Here is a 15137-nt window from a genome sequence, read left to right as displayed (position 1 = left end):
GCTTACGTTACTGTTGCTGAACACCTGGACAATTATTATATTTGATCTTGTATTCTTTGAGATCTTCCCAGCCTACTTTGCCATTACTGGAAAAATGTATCAAGCTTCTTGCCTAATTTCTTGGACACACATAAAAGCTGAAAATCACACCCCAGGTTTCTTTCCGCATTATTGACAGCTGCCTCCCCATCACTAGGCTTAGCAGCAGCATACGCAGAAGGAGCCCCTGAGAGAGACAGTCAGTGCAGACTGGGTGAAGCACAGGGGGAAGCTGCCAAGGAATTGCTTCTTGGGTGAACAGGGAACAAGGGAGCTCTGGAATATACTCACAGGACTTGTGCTGAGATGCTTTCCAGAGAAAGTGGGTCAGTCATGCCACCCTCACAAAGACTGGTACAGTCTCCCACAGGGAGAAGATTGCTTTACACAGGAGCTCCACCCATACTGGCAGAGAAACAGGGCTTATTGGCACAGGGAAGGACTACTTGGTGGTCAGCTGTCCTTGAAACAAGTCTGACTGAAAAGGCTGGAAGCACTTGCAGAGGTATGTGAGGCAAAGAATGGTGTTATACTACCTTCTTTTTTTGTTGTTGTTGTTTTTTTTGTTATAGAATTGAATTTAGTAACTATGATACTGTGTAACACAAAAGGCTTTAGAATGACCTGAATAGCTCTTTTGGCAGCCTTGGTCTTGCTTTACCACAAGAAATCCTCAAGATCTTTCTGTCATTGTCACACCTTGGAGTTCCCTTTCAGTTTTTCTGCGAGTCTCCCTTTTAGTACTGAGTTTGAACTGCTGATGGCTTGTGACTCTGAAGAAAGCAGAAGGAGTACCTTGCTATTTGGGGCACCGTTAGTCCCATTCAGTTCCTTTATTTCTATGTGTGGAAGTTGGGTTTTGTGCATTTAATGGAACTCTGCTTCACCACACTGATGTTTGAGTTGGCAGCGTTATACTTTTTATTAGAACAAATGTAGGTCCAGAAACTGATGAAACAGAAATAGAAGGTTCACTGTAGTCCACTCTTTTCAGGAAAAATAAATATCATGCGATGCTTAAAAAAAAATCCCATGATATATCTTCCTGATTAACAGCTAAAATCTAAATGAGTCCTTCTTACGGGCAAGACTAACCAGAAAGATTATGCTGAGCTTTGCTTAAAGGAACTTATTTATCTCTCTATTTTTATTGTTTTCACTAGTTCCCACTACTTCAGAAGTATGGAATTGATTATATGTCTTGCTTTAATGCCACGTGTTTCTGTAAGGGTCATCAATTAGAGAATGAAATCCTCAGGATTTTAGAAAGCAACTTACTGCAAGCAGGTTTCCTTTTCCTTCCTTTAAAGTAATGGAAAAGACAGGGTGTGGGGGGGTCCTTAAAAGAATGAAAAATACTGAAAAGGCTATGTTCAAAGTTTTGTAGGAATTACAACTAGGAAGAGTGAGACAAATATCATTGATGGTATCAGTACTAACTTTGGCAGAATGTACTGTGTACTAGTGTTCTTGGTGAGACACACAATGCCTGTCTGTTAGCAAATGTTTTAGATCTTTTCCTTCACTGGGCTACCCAAAAGCAGCTCTTCTCACTTCTGAGTGCCAGCCACTGGAGATGGGCTAAATTTGTAGTACCCATTACCTGTAAAGAGTATTAAAATAGCCACATGGAACCTGACCCACACAGAACCTCAAAACGCCAGGGCTGAGTGTTTGCTGCTCAGACCTGAAATGTGCCCTCTCTTCCCCACCTCCCGCCCCAGCTCTCCCCAACTCCTGGAAGAGTAAATAGGGCCATTCATAAAATAGAGACAGAGAAAGAATTTTGAAAGTTATAAAAAACTCCCAGTATGTAATGATACCTCCTACAGTGCTAACCACCATATTAACGATGAAAAAGCTACACCCTGCATGTGCAAACTAGCATCCTTTTTACTGTATACTACTTCTAAGCCTCCATGAGGCTTAAAGTCAGTGGTAAAACTCCCATTGGATCTAGCTGCCGTTAGATTTCTCCAGTCATGTTTTAGAACTTAAGCATACATAGGCATTTTTCAAACACAGCACTATATATTCCATTAGTAGACTGCACTTTAATTGTCCCTCTCCCTTTGTCTTTGTGTATTTCTTAATGTGTTACTCTAAAGGCTCTTTGGATCATGGGATAGTGTCTGCCTGCACGTATATGTAGGCAGAGCTAGGCTTAATGTGAACAATATTAAAAATTTTAATAACACTGTCCTGCAGAAGTGTCTAGTCTAAGATTATATTAATCAAAGCCTATTATTCAACTCACATGTGGGTTTGTTGGGGCTGGTATAATGTTTTGGCCGTAAGCGAACAGAAAAGGTTCTGCTCGCAAGACCTGCTCTCTTCCTACTGAGATACTTTAAAGCATAAAATATCTTTCTATTTTTCCTCTTGCTTATCTTCTCCCTATTCTTTCATTCCTTTCCTTGTTGGAAACCATGCAAGAAATCAATGCTGATGATAGAGCAGGGAGCACAGAATTTACAGTTCTATTAACATTTACCAATTTTGCTGGTTATTTTCAGCTCTTACAAAACTGGATTCTAGATGACCTGCAGCAGAAAACACAGAATTTGGCAGAGTACTATGGGATAAAGCCCTGGAGGGAAGAGGGGCCCAAGAAAGATGGTTAATATTCAAGGATCACCTCCTCTAATCTCAGGAGAGATGCATCCCAACAAAGAGGAAGTCAGGCAAAAACACCAGGCCTGCGTGGATGAACAAGGACCTCCTGGACGATCTCAAACAGAAAAAGGAAGCCTACAGAGGGTGGAGGCAAGGACAGATAGCCTGGGAGAAATACAGACAAATTGCTCTGGTTCAGAAAATATTTTTGGGGGCAGGTAATTAGTACCCTCCTCAGCAAATTCTATAATTGTAACCACACATGGTAGTCGGTGGGATAGGTAAGAAAATGTATGGTGCCTCCTTGAATGAGTGCCAAAGGAATCAAGAGAAGTGCTCATTAGCACGGAAGGGAGAAGAAGGGTAATGCTTCCTTCCTGTCACATCCTCACCGTAGAACCAGGGTAGACATTATCTAGCACATGTAGGTTTGCTTTTAATGACAGCATTTTGCCAGGAGTGAGTATTTTTGCTTTGTGGACTAATTCCCATTCAGGTTTGCGCTGGTACCTAACAACTGAATTCCTATTTCATAGCTCAGGGTTAGATATGAAGCCCTGCAAAAACATCCCCCTCAGAAAACAAGAAAAGGTAAAGAAAAGAAGGAAAAAACCACATTTGTTAATTCTGAGCTGTTGGTAACCCAAGGAAATCTGTTAGAGGATGTACATTGCAATTAAACCCTGCCCAGACAATAGGCCTAGAAAGAATTAGCAATATGCAGCTGATCCACAGAGCAATTTTCATCAGTTCCAAACAAACAACATCAGACTAAAACCCTCTTATCCCTCTGCAGAAATGAAATGCATAAACAATCTCTGAATCAAATTAAGATATAAAACAGTCTCACTTTATTAGAAAAGCTGAAGGACGTTTTGACTGAACTTCATTCTTTGTCAACAGCAGAAACTGCCTCATAATTAGTTAAGTACTGGAGCCTCTCTTTTTTCAAAATAGCTAGTATAAAATTCGATTATAATGAAACTACAAGGAAAGTTGCATTACTGTCCAAGTAAATAACAATTTAAAATTCTTATTATACCATCAATCATGTTTTAGTAGGAATATACTGGTAATGGCTTAGCAAACAACAATCAAATACTACCTTTCTTGCTAGCTTCACAGAACAAGTAGTATATTTTCCAAAGAATGACAAAGGTACATTATTGTACAGTATTAATGCAATCTCACGTTATGAGCAGTCCAGCACTGAATTAGAGAGGTCTGTAATTTCCATCATACTAATAGTCAAATACGATCCTAACATCAATCATTTTGTTTGTTGAAAACAAACAAGTAATCCTTTGTTAAAGCTAAAGTCTTTCAAGGTTGAACAGTAAAGAATTAAGAAACAAGCAGACATATTTTAATTGCTATAGAAGGCATCTCCTTCACTTATGCTTCATAAAATAGAAGTAATTCCACAGAAGCTAGCAGAATTATACCTAATTCAAATTTGTGCAAAGTCATTATGCAATTCATATGTTATAGAGCTTATAATCTGTTATAAATTTGTGATGCAGGTTGAATGGAGTCCATGTAGCATCCCACATTAATAATTTTGTAGTGTGAAGACTCATTAAAGAGGAGTGACAAATATTCACAAAACAAAGTTTTTATCCAATTTGCTCATTTAAATTAATTGTTATATAATAACTCTGTACTGCAATAAGGTTTTATAATGCTTTAGTAAGATAATGGGGGTGGCAATTGTTTTTGATCTCCTGAAAATGAAGCAATATGTAATCAGAATGTTCAGATAAGGATTTTTCTATGTGGTGTATTTGTTCCCTGATTTTTCTATAATTATCATTCTTTTCATGGAATTTCAGCTATGTTTTATATGACACAGGATGTGAAATTTAGGACTTCAGCTATGAATGAACAATTAACACTGCTCTCAACTAGTTATTATTATGTTAATACTGTGCTGGAAGGTTTGTAATTATCTAGTCATGAATGACACCTTTTATAGGAAACATCGTGTTTAGGGGTGGATATGTAGTGAGACTCTGGAATGTATCTTCTGGCATTCTACAAATCAGAAATGCGAAGTCAGGCTTGGAGTTTCTTCTAACTCACATGTTAGAATCATGTATGATTACAAATCATGTATGATTACATTATCATACAACATGCATCATCTGTATTAATTGGTTCCCAATGATGTATGTACAAAGCAAGTTTTTAGAAAGATCCAAAAATTTGCTATGTCATTGGGGTGCTTCTTTTGACTCAAGTCAAGAAGTCCATATAGGATGGATTATATGCACTACCATGCAATTACAACTATAAGAGTGGCAAAGAACTGAATATCCTAGTGCATAGCAAGTAAAAACTGAAGTGACGCATACCTTTTAACAAAAAGGAAATAGAAATGCTTCAACATAACACATTTGAAAGAAAACACATCATCATTCTAACCTTATGACCACATTTATGTCCACTGTCACTGGTAAAAAACTGTAATTATTAAAAACATGCTGTCAGTAGATCGGAGCTAAACAGCTGGTGTGGAACTGAACTGGAAACAGGAGTAATGCTCTTTTATTGTTATTTTCCTGTGTTATCCTATGTAATTCTCTGGAATTATTTTAAGCATCCATTTCACTTTAGTACCTCAGAAAACATGGTATTATAATCCTAAAGTAATGGGACTTTTCAGATCATGGTTTGGCATCACCTTAAGAGCCATTGAAAAACGCAGAACAAATGTCTAAAAGCCTTGATCTCATTCACTTTGAAAATTAACAAAGGCAAAAATGTCCAACTTAAAAAAAGGAAAATAAGAGTGGGCAAAGGGAAGGAACTGGAAGTCTGTTTAACCTCTGAAACAAGTGGGATTGTTGGCCCAAATTCTTTAAGGTATGAAGTTAAGCAACAAATGCAAGGCAGTAGGTTTTAATTGAGCGAGGACTACAGGAATTTGCCTAAACTGTTATTCATTCCCTTTCTCTCCGCTTCTTCATAAGTGTATAGCTGCCTCCCATCCCAGGAGGGGAACCTAAAACCTACTTTTCTAGAATTGTAGGATGATTCCCTCAGCCTACCCAGGTCTTGCAAAGCCCCTTCAGGAACCTTTCTCAAAGGTCCACTAAAATGGGAAATTAAATAAGCTTCTCTCAATTCGCTCTTCTCCAGACTTGTAAGGGAAAATAGAGCAAATGTCCTGTGAAGTATTACTTTATGATGTATCCCATCCATTACGAAATTCCCTTCAGGGAGCACTCTGTGGACAGCCCAAGTTGTAGAAGAATTTAGACTCCCTTTCCTCTATCAAGTTCACAGCTGGGCTTTCAGAGGATTCTGTGATAAAACTGCAGCAAAGCTACGCCAAGTTCTGGTACCTGGGAGACTGGAGTGTTGATTGATGTGGACGGGACCAGAACACTCCCTTAAAATACTTTTTAAAATGTCAAAAGCTCCCTTCCACCTTCGTCCCCTCCTCCACTTAATTCAGTTTATGAAAGTCATAGGCCTAAATTAAAGAAACCACAGATTTTGCTATGCAGTGTAGTAAATGGCTTAATTGAGCAAACCCCTCACTTTTATTCTCACAGTGCCGTGAATACATTGCTGATGATCTACTTGTCTTTGTGCAAAGTGGGGAAATGGAAATGTAACTTCACTAACAGAGATGGTAAATCTGTAACTCAGCCTTGTCGATTCACCTATTTTTACTGTTAGGATTAAAAACTGAAATTTGTACATTTCTTTAACTAAACTTTCAAGAGAAAAAGCTACCAAGAGCTGAGAGAATGCCATGGTAAAAAGGAACGTCTAAACGGAAAGCAATTCATCAGAAGTAGTTGTACGGTAGAAGACACTGCATGGGCCTTTTCTCTCTGTGCTCTGGGTCTGTATGGGCCCATTATGGGAATGGTCTGGATGCCAAAGCTTACTTTGATGTGGCCAGTAGAAAGATTCCAGTTCATTTCAAGGGGTATTTTTGAAGAAGCCTCAATAATTGTTAAAAATCTGCACTGTCTGCTGAGTTTTCAGTCTGTTTCCTAGCTGAAAGACAGGCACATTGCACAAACCTTGATCTGTGCGCTTGTTAAGTTACTTCTCTTATCATTTCCATGCCTTGTCAATCTTCTTTATTTTAAAGACCGAGCAAACATCTTTCTCTCAATTTGGAAGTAATATTTTCTGATAAATATTGAAACAAACACTATATAGATGAGGCCTGCCCTTCTCTGCAAAGAATATGTGGGGGCATACAGTGGGTGTCACTCTTCGTTCATCTGTGAACTCCAAATTATTTTTCTAAATGAATTTTTCATTATTTGAATGCAGGGGTGAAAATACAGCAGCACTAAAAGGCTTCAAGAAAAGCTAATTTGTACAGGTTACTAGCCCACCGTACCTTTGTAAAGGCTCTATATGTTTGTAAACCATAAATGCTGGAAGAGAATGTATATTACTGGGTCTCTGAACAAGATTCAGAATGAAAATAGGTTAATATAAGGTCCTTGCACTCTGTCTTCAGCTGCGTCCGTTTTGATTTTCCTCTTTATAAGATAACACACATTTGTCAGTGCACATGCACACACATGCACAAACACACACACAACATGAGTGGATACTAAATAAACAGCCCTATAGAGAGGGAGTACAACATTTCACTGACTGTAGAATGAAGCCCAATTTTATTGGCAGACTTCAATGATGCTAGACAATAAAACATTTGTAAGTTTTGCTGCAGACAGTCTGGCTGGCAGTTTCAGCAGCTCTAATTTATTGTGAATAAATAATTTCCTGGAATCTCTGAGGAGTCATTTTAATGCTCCGAAAAAAATAAAAATCTGGCATGCTATTAAATTTGTTTTCCGTTGTTTTGAACCAAAAATACTTAAAATAAAAGAATTTTTAAAAAACCACCCCGATTTCAAAGATAGTACTTTGTAAATGTCAAATCTCCCAGTTTCACACTGGTTTTACACATGAATAATTTGTGTTAACTTCAACTTTATATTTAAAGGCATGCCAGATACCATCTGTTTGCAGTTTCTTTTTTGTGTGTTATTTCTCAGTTTCAGGCAGAGAAACTGTCCAGGTTAAAGAACTCCCATATTTCTGCAGAGTACATTTAGACTCTGTTTGTGTTTCTATCCTACCGTAAATTGATTATTACTTGTAGCATGACGGTGATCAGACCATTTTCAAAGGCAATGCATGCTTGAAGCAGAAACAGAAATTCAAAAAGGCAGTGTAAAAACCAACTTCAGAATATGTTAGAAGCCAACTGTAAAAATATAGACGGAGTCAATTAGTTGATTCAGTTTTGCTGCCATCAGCAAAAAAAGCAGCTTTAGTTTCCACAGTTGCTGAGTACATTTTTTCCATGAGGCACCTCACAGTTCCTGCCAGTGGACTAATATATAAGTGCCTATTGCACTTTTCTTTTATCCAATGCTTATTACCTTGATGTATCCAAAATATTCCAAATAAGAAACTGAACCAATAAAAGGGATAAACTTTTATCACCAATAGCGTCACTTAGATATCTAATACCATTCCAAGAGACTGTACCACTTTTAGTTTCGTTGATACGCGCCATAAATAATCTCCATATAATCCACAGAAATATAACAAAGCTAAAATCTCTACTGGTAACAGGGAATTGTAATGGAAAACACTGGGTAAGTTCAATTGTAGGTCTCATTACCTGTATTGTCCAAAATATTTTCTACAGAGTAGTATCACTGCAAGGAAACAACCTGTAAAACTGCAAATTAAATTTGAGAAGCAGAAAAAGGCTACACATACATTTTGTGTGACTGGAGAGCATCAAAAAGCTAAATGCGTATTTGAACACTAGTACAAAGGACCCCCTTTTTGTAGAGAAGTCGCATGGCCCTCTGATCCCATAGAGCCACTATTTCCTATGTGTTGCTTGTCTTTATAGGGAACAATTTCTTAGTTCAAGTGCAAAACCAGCATTACTATCATCAATACTCCGTCAGGGTGAAAGCCTTCAACACATTCAGATGAAAATGGACAATAAACAGGGACAGGCTTTTGCCTGTGCAATAGTAGAGAGCAATATACCTGCCGTTAGCTTCTGCCACATCTATTTCTTTCAGTTGGCACTAAAAGTGCAAAAACTATTACGAATAGCAAAAGGCCCTTCCCTCTGACTGCAGAGAATCCACCTCAGCGCCCACCAACGGCAGCACTGACAGCCCACTGAACAACTTGGCTACAAGCAGTACAAGCCACAAACTTCTGATTCCTTTTGTCTACCTTCACTCAAGTTGTTGAATACTCTCTGAATTCAGTGAGACAGAGGTGATGAAATTTTCTTATACAAATTTTTCATTCAAGTTTATTAAAGTTCAGTCTCAGTTGTGCTGTTTTTCGGTTGCTCAAGCCTGCACACAGTATCTTTCCTCTACCTCCCTTGTTGCTGAAATGAGATAATACTTTATCTCTTGATATTTGCTTAGCAATTTAGTATCTAGAAATGCCAAATACACTCTAGCCTTCTAAGAATGACACAGGACACATTTCCTAACTTATGGGGACTTTGAGAGTCAGCACATATACTGCAAAATCCATATAGGCTACATGATTCCTTATATCAGTGTGTAAGGCAGGAACAGCACACTTCAACATGGAATACACATTGGCATTTACAAATGCTACCATCTGTTGCTTTCCAATGCTATGTTCTTCCATTGATTTCAGCCCAGCTTGAAGAGTGGTGTAGTGTATAGTAGCACTCAATAATTTTTACCCTTAAGAACAGAAAGTTTTCTGGACATAGTGACGTAAATCTGTTATAAATCGCATCTAATTTAAATTAAAACCAGGATAAAAACACATATCACTCCAATTATTTGCAATCCAAATATTCATACCAACGACCAACACCCTTTACAGATACAGAGGGATTCCAGGTAATTTTGTGGTATCTGAACTACTTCTAGGTCATGAAACACTATGATGTTCAGATGCGCTGTTTGTGAATGTAATGCATCACAGATGGTTAATTTACCTGAATTAGTCTAAAATTTGATGCTAGGTGACTTTGTCAGTTTGTGGGTCATCATTTTTATGTTTTATAGTGTTGTGGAAAAAACTGGATGTAATAAAAGTTGTACAAATAGTTCAATAGGACCAGGTAAATCTTTGCAATCTTATAATGCGGTACCTTTGGCACTGTGCTATTTCCAATTCTAGATACTTTACAGTCCATGACCGTTAACTTCATATTAATTTCATATTAAATGTTATTTGCATAATACGGTTGTAGGACACTTGTATTTCTATTAGGTTACAATTTGTAATTTACTGTACTTAAGTCTGAGCAAATCCCACAGTTACTCGGATGAGTTCCTGAGACAGCCAGAGTCTTGAAGTGGAGTTTCCGCTCCCCATTCTTGAAGTGATCACCTCAAAAAAAAACCAAACCCAAGAAGCTTTTTTCTGTTGCAGCAGCTTTCAGTCAGTCAGAAGATGTTTGTAAAAGAAACCAGGTACTCAGAATTTATCCTCACATTTGACCTGTCCCTATTACCATCTCCCTTTCCTTCACATTACTCATTTTTCTGACTTTATCACCCCAAATTCATGTATCTAAGGGTGCATGGCCCTTAAAGCACTCCTGCAAAACTATAGCAGATCTTCTGCTTCAGAGATGATTCTATCAAAATATTTTCTTTTTCTCATAGTGTCTTTTATCTCAGAGATGTTGGTGTCCCTATCCGTTTACATTTAAGACTTTAAGTTTAGACACGTTCCTTGGGATTGAGAGTTGTTGGATAATTGAACAATAACATAACATTTTGGTGCCCTTTCTGACATGCATTATTTTATTGTTTTATAACGAAACAAATATTTGTTAGGAAGAGAAGAGAAATAAAACAGTCTTCATCATAAAGGCCTCCAAAGATGAAGGACCTCTGGGAACTCCACAGAGTCTCTGACTGGGCAACAAACGTACTTTTGAACCTGAAAAGATGACTGCCCGAAAGGTCACAGACTAAATGCATATTCTTGGTTGCCAGAATCAACATTTCCATCTTCTTTTTTTTTTTTTTTTTTCTGTTCTGTGAGAAGAGCTGCTATTATAGCTATGCACAAAGGCTTTTACTATGGCCTACTGGTTTGTATTAAGAAAACAAAAAATGTAGTACTCTTTTAAAAATATGCAAACTCTTGAAAAATGCAACTCCTCAATTTAGTTAACCTTTATAGACTCACTGATTTATTATTTAGTAAAAAGTTGGATTGAAGTTAGTCTGAATCCAGGAATTCCTAAGCCCACTTTCCAGTTCAGAATGAATCTTTTTTTTCCCCCTCAGTTCACTGCTGTGTTACGATCTTCTTTTTTGCTTCTTTATCCTATATAAGATATAATATAATGCATATATAAATCTATGTATTCTTTAGAGAGATTCTTTCATAAAGAATATCTGTTTGTCCCACACTGTTAGAAGGAAACTGTGTTACCTAGTAGTATTTTTAATAAATATTTTGAAAACCAACTATGTTAAGGATATATTAATATGAGGAGCTTTAAACTGTCAAGGATGAATGAGAGCCTGGGGAAGGAGATCTCTCATGCATTGCAGCTAGACTCTAACCTTACAACAGATAGAACGGTGCAGATGGAGGGTGGAATAAGAAGCAAGGAGATAGCAGAAAGGTAGATTTACATCTATGCTTATCCAGATATTGGAAATATTCATCAAGGAAAAACATACAAAAAGGACTACAGTCCATTGCTTCCAATATTTCTCGCAAAGGGAGAAATAATTATTTCACTTAGGTGCCAGGTATTTCTTGCCGTAACTCCTATGAATCTTAATTACTGGACGTTTTCCTAAACATTTGTCTTTTGGTTTGGGTTCCCCCCACCCCGCCCCACTACAAGGCATGAATGAAAGACATGGCACACAGCTATCAAGTTTAGGGTTATATCAGGCTTCCTATGTCCATGGAAGGCAAGAGACTCATCAAAAGGGTATTCAAAATAACTGAATAGATATCTAACAGGCAATATGAATATCTTTCGTAAGGATCCAGACTCACATATTCATACTCATAATCCATACTCAATTACTACAGCAGTAGTGACAGGAATTTCTCAAGGATGACATTTTTAGACAAAAAAAAAAAAATTTTTTTGGCTGTACTGAATGTATTCCTTGTAAGCAAACATAACAGACAATGAATCTGATTTCAGAGAAGTGTGATTTATATGTTTTGAGACCTAACAACAGTAATCTATCTATTATATCCTTTATATTATATCCTGCTCTTCTGAGGAAAAGATAATATTTCATTACCCAAATATTAAGAAATTAATGAGGAGAAATTGGTTAGAATGCTGCTATGAAATAGGCTATTAAAAAGAATCTGAGTTTCTTAGAAAAAAACTTGATCTATATTTCTACATGTAAGTTAATATATGTGTGTGTTTAATATTTCTCTTTCCAGTTGGAAGCAATTCTTTTGCATTTACAACACAGTTCTGAGCACACGGAATTCAATAAAAACATTCTCATCAACTTTAAATAGATTTTGGATTAGGCCTTTAAAAACAAAAGGAAATGCTATGTAAGTCTCTAGCAGTGCTGTTTTGCTAAGTGTGAAATCTTTTAGAAATCACTTTCAGAGCAATTTTTGTTTGCCTGAATGTGCATAACTTTTTTTCATGTTCCATGAAAAAGTGCAGAGATGGCTAAAGCCAAATGTTTGAAAAATTCAAGACTAAATACCTGGATGTAATTATAATATATGCTCACTGGCTGCTTTGCAATTTCATCAATATTAACAATATATTTAAAACACTGTTCTAGGGGTTCTTTTTAGACTACTGCTACATAGGTTGACGCATGTTTAATAGTAAATCTAAGACTTTCTAAAATGCACTGCAGTACGCTCTAACAAGTTATAAAAACTTTATTTTCTGGACACCATGTATAAAGTTCTGGCATCTTTCATTCAATTTTATGTTCCAAGCATTCATTTGTAGAATAAAACAAAGATATTCCATAAGTAACTCCTAGAAACGCTATGTATAGCAAAGGTACTTGCTGTATTTTTTATGAGACAACACATGTTCTTTGAGACTCAGTATCTCTTGAGGTTGCCTGGAAGGAGAAAAATCTTCTCCTGTTTATTCCTAGCCTTTTGGAAAAGTCAAGTAATTGACAGACAGTGAAGTATATTTTATATGTCATTTCTTTATTACCAATTGCGTAGAACAAATTTCCTTCATTTCTATAAGCACTAAATTTATCCTTGCTGTAATCTAAAGTAACCTAGAAGAAGGTATTAATGAGGAGTGAAATGGTGGTTTTTAGCATATATTGTGCGAGAGATGACACTGAAATAACAAAAATATTTAGTTCTAGGTTGGATCTTTAATATTTAATGCCTCTCCTGAAAGAGGTATGTCTGTTTACCAGAAATGCAAAAATAGTCAATAAATTTACCTACTTAGGAAGGCAATAGGTTTTTACCAAACTAGGTAATGCTATCTGCTAAGATAACACTTCCTGATGTGGTGGTAAACACTTTTACCAGCAATGGACAAAAAGGTAGATAATGACTAATTGGTGTCAATGTACAGAAAGAAAGATTTTGGTTAGATATTGGGGAAGAGCATTCAAATCATAAGAACTTGGAGAAATACCATATTTGCACCAAACGGAATCAGTTAGATGGGCATTCTTCAGCACTAAAACAAATATATATTCAGTCTCTTCTGGATTCTTTCAGCCATGTAGTAAACTTTCACATTGAGACTAGAGGGACAGCAAATATTGAGAATAATGAAAAGGCCAGTCATTAGCACAGAATGATCTTCCCTAGTTCTTCCCTACTTATTCTTCTTCATGCGGGTGCTCATAGAATTTTTAAAAATAAAATGTTTTTCTTACAGGAATTAATTCTGGGAGCTTTTTTGGCCTTTTTACGTGGCAAGAGAGACTAGATAAGTGAAAGATTCCCTTGTGGTTTTATAGAATGTAACATCCTCTCGAGTGGCAAAAATGCCCCAGGCAGAAATGAGATTAGCAAAAGAGTTTCTCAGTGACTTAACTGAGGAGGGTGATGTGCCTGTAAAACTGTGGTTAGGAATCTTCAGCAGATCTCTGAACTGAACCCCCACTTCCTAATTTTATAACCAATGCCTTAACTGGAGATTTTCTGTCCTCTTTTCAAAATGCATAGTAAACAAACCCAAAGGGAAAATAAGAGAGCTAATATATTTTTGCAAGCATAAGATGTATAAATTAGCTAGCAGAACACAGTAGACACTTCATTTGGTTATTATAGTTCCTGAAATACATTGGTTTGGACGTGCAAAATTGAGCCTGTGTCCAGTCTGTTTAGCAGCACTGATACTTGTCACTCAGGAACAGAAACTGGGATCATAGTAAGATCTGGCCCCAACTGGATTTTACTGCAATGACGTACAGAGCTGACGGAGATATTTCTGAAACTGGAAATTACAACCCACAGGAATTAGAGGATTTAGAAAACCCTGGTGAGATGTAACATTTCTTAAGAACAATAGATTACAACATTTTTATTCTGTACTGCTTTGGATAATTAGTTTAATAAGTCAGTTTGTTTGTCATTCGTGCATATAATAAATTAATATGCATGTTGTTTCCTTATTCATTAAGTCTTTAAATTCAGCAGATGAAAATCTCTTTCCTCCAGAAAATACACTTGATCATAGATTACTGCCAATGAAAAGTAAACAGCCTGCTCCAATGAAGAAATGTGCTGAAAGCAAATACCTTTTGAACTCTGAATCTTTATTTCCACTCTTTATGGAAATAAACACATTTATGGTTTGTTTATTGCTTGCAGAAAGAAATCTTGTTCATCCTCCTCCCCTCCACCCCTTCCATTTGCGGGTCCAGCTACCGAGTGGAGCCTACTCACAAGATGTCAGTGTGTATCAAGCAGATGTTCACTGGCAAGAGAAAATCAATGTCTGGCATGCAGTTATATTGTGTTTTCAGACTGCACTGTGCACACTTACTTGAAAAGCAATGTTTTGTGTCACTATATCTGTATTTCATAATAAAGAACAAGTGCCCACTTCAAGTTATGGATCACCTCTATTGTCATTCCATAGCAATGTGTTTTACAGATGTCTGCAAATGAATTTTAGGCTGAACTCCCTTTGCTTCTGAACCATAAGGAAGTATGATATGCTATCTGTCTGGTATTTAGATATTAAATTTTGTTTGAAGAGCAGTTATAATCCCCTTGAATTCATTTAAAAACTGCTGTATAAAACAAGACCTCTGGCAGTTGAAATCTGACCAATGCGTCTGACAGGTTTTCAGCACATTACCTTTAGCTGGTGGTGATGTAGTAACAGCACTTCATTTCCTGTGAAGCCAACAACTAACTCTTAACTCCATGTGAAAACTTAGATGGGGTTTATCAGTTCCTCCATGACGCTTCATGACACTCTACCCCTCTTAGGATCTTGGTCTCTATCT

At 36.9% G+C, this 15137-nt stretch overlaps 1 long non-coding RNA gene across 1 annotated transcript; it reads left to right on the top strand.

Annotated features, from left to right (window-relative positions):
• Nucleotides 1–452: 452 nt before the first annotated feature.
• LOC134520099 (uncharacterized) lies at nt 453–14708 on the top strand. Its single transcript, XR_010072359.1, has 3 exons — nt 453–544; nt 2556–2873; nt 14494–14708. It is a non-coding gene; the product is annotated as an uncharacterized LOC134520099 (long non-coding RNA).
• Nucleotides 14709–15137: the final 429 nt, after the last annotated feature.

The sequence above is a fragment of the Chroicocephalus ridibundus genome, chromosome 8 (genome assembly GCF_963924245.1).
Source record: "Chroicocephalus ridibundus chromosome 8, bChrRid1.1, whole genome shotgun sequence".
NCBI lineage: Eukaryota > Metazoa > Chordata > Aves > Charadriiformes > Laridae > Chroicocephalus > Chroicocephalus ridibundus.
This window is presented reverse-complemented; position numbering and strand designations above follow the sequence as displayed.